This window comes from Lepidochelys kempii, chromosome 14 (genome assembly GCF_965140265.1).
Source record: "Lepidochelys kempii isolate rLepKem1 chromosome 14, rLepKem1.hap2, whole genome shotgun sequence".
Lineage (NCBI taxonomy): Eukaryota > Metazoa > Chordata > Testudines > Cheloniidae > Lepidochelys > Lepidochelys kempii.
In genome coordinates this window covers 34,009,503-34,011,703 of record NC_133269.1, presented here as the reverse complement: position 1 = coordinate 34,011,703, position 2,201 = coordinate 34,009,503, and positions in this window count along the sequence as shown.

Genomic DNA, 2,201 nt, shown 5'->3' with positions numbered 1-2,201 from the left:
TCAGTTCAGGAAGGTACTTAATACTCCTGGGGGAATTCTTTGCCAAAAAATTAAAAATGCTGCATGTTTTATTTGTCAAAATAATGCAGTATAATCACACTGGTTTCAATAATATAGGTAATTTATTTCAACTACACTACAATTTATAGAGAATGGGAGTAGGGAGCATTGGAGGAAATCGCCAAACCCCTTTGTCTAATAGTAACGTTGCTAGGTTTGATCCTTTACTTCTAGTTATTAGTCAACAAATACATAAAGTCATATGCTCAGTGTTACATCATAGGCAACTGAAAAGCAAGTGAGCGCTGGGGAATCAAACGCAATTTATACTAGCTACTGACCAACTCCAGAAAGGTCAGTAGCAAACACTTCTCGGAGCACATTCTGATGGGAAATTTTTTCACTCCAAAAATTTAGACCAGTTCTAATCACTAAAGCAGCATAAGCATTTGTAAGGCCGTACTGTCCTTTACACCACTCTGGCAAAGTAACGGAGCCTTAAAATGTTTACACCTGTTTTATACTCCTGCGGGAATTCACAAAGACAATGGGAACAATTCACTAAGCAGGCAGGCTGCTACATTCTGTTCTGCCTGTGGAGACAGAGCCTGCCCCATGCCTACCTCCTCAGAAACACCCAAAGCCCTGCTCTTGCACATTGAGCATACTGCAATAGCGAGTGAGAGGGACAGTGTGTGTGTGTGTCTCACACACACAGCTCAGTGCCCCCCTCCTCCCGGCGGTGATTTAGGTCTCTACCAGCTGCTCCTGGTGCCTGAACCGCACTGTTTGCACTGCTGGGGAGGGGCACATGACCACTCTTGCTTCCCTTTGCTTCCCCATCAGAAGTCATTTTTCTGTGGGGAAGCAAAGAAATCTGCAGGAGACATGAATTCTGAAGCAGTAATGCAGAATTCCCCCAGGAGTATACTTCAATGCATGCATAGCACCGTTACAATCAAGAGTACTCATGTGTTCCCAGTCAGGCAGGTGCTTCAATCCCGTGAAGTGCCCCAAGGGTCGGTCCTGGGGCCGGTTTTGTTCAATATCTCCATAAATGATCTGGAGGATGGTGTGGATTGCACTCTCAGCAAATTTGCGGATGATACTAAACTGGGAGGAGTGGTAGATACGCTGGAGGGGAGGGATAGGATACAGAAGGACCTAGACAAATTGGAGGATTGGGCCAAAAGAAATCTGATGAGGTTCAATAAGGATAAGTGCAGGGTCCTGCACTTAGGACGGAAGAACCCAATGCACAGCTACAGACTAGGGACCGAATGGCTAGGCAGCAGTTCTGCGGAAAAGGACCTAGGGGTGACAGTGGACGAGAAGCTGGATATGAGTCAGCAGTGTGCCCTTGTTGCCAAGAAGGCCAATGGCATTTTGGGATGTATAAGTAGGGGCATAGCGAGCAGATCGAGGGACGTGATCGTTCCCCTCTATTCGACATTGGTGAGGCCTCATCTGGAGTACTGTGTCCAGTTTTGGGCCCCACACTACAAGAAGTATGTGGATAAATTGGAGAGAATCCAGGGAAGGGCAACAAAAATGATTAGGGGACTGGAACACATGACTTATGAGGAGAGGCTGAGGGAGCTGGGATTGTTTAGTCTGCAGAAGAGAAGAATGAGGGGGGATTTGATAGCTGCTTTCAACTACCTGAAAGGGGGTTCCAAGGAGGATGGCTCTAGACTGTTCTCAATGGTAGCATATGACAGAACGAGGAGTAATGGTCTCAAGTTGCAGTGGGGGAGGTTTAGATTGGATATTAGGAAAAACTTTTTCACTATGAGGGTGGTGAAACACTGGAATGCGTTACCTAGGGAGGTGGTAGAATCTCCTTCCTTAGAGGTTTTTAAGGTCAGGCTTGACAAAGCCCTGGCTGGGATGATTTAACTGGGAATTGGTCCTGCTTCGAGCAGGGGGTTGGACTAGATGACCTTCTGGGGTCCCTTCCAACCCTGATATTCTATGATTCTATGACTACAGCTCCCATCATACACCACGGGCACAAGACTACAGCTCCCATCATGCATCAGGGTAGGGGGAAAGACGATAACATCGAACTCCAGCATGGATAAATGCTGTAACTCCCATGATGCCCCTGTGAGAGCCAAGGTGCCCTTGGGCCGTGAGCTGGAGACGCGAAAACCCGTCAGGCCCTGCGCGCAGGACTCTATTTCCCGTTATGCACCGGG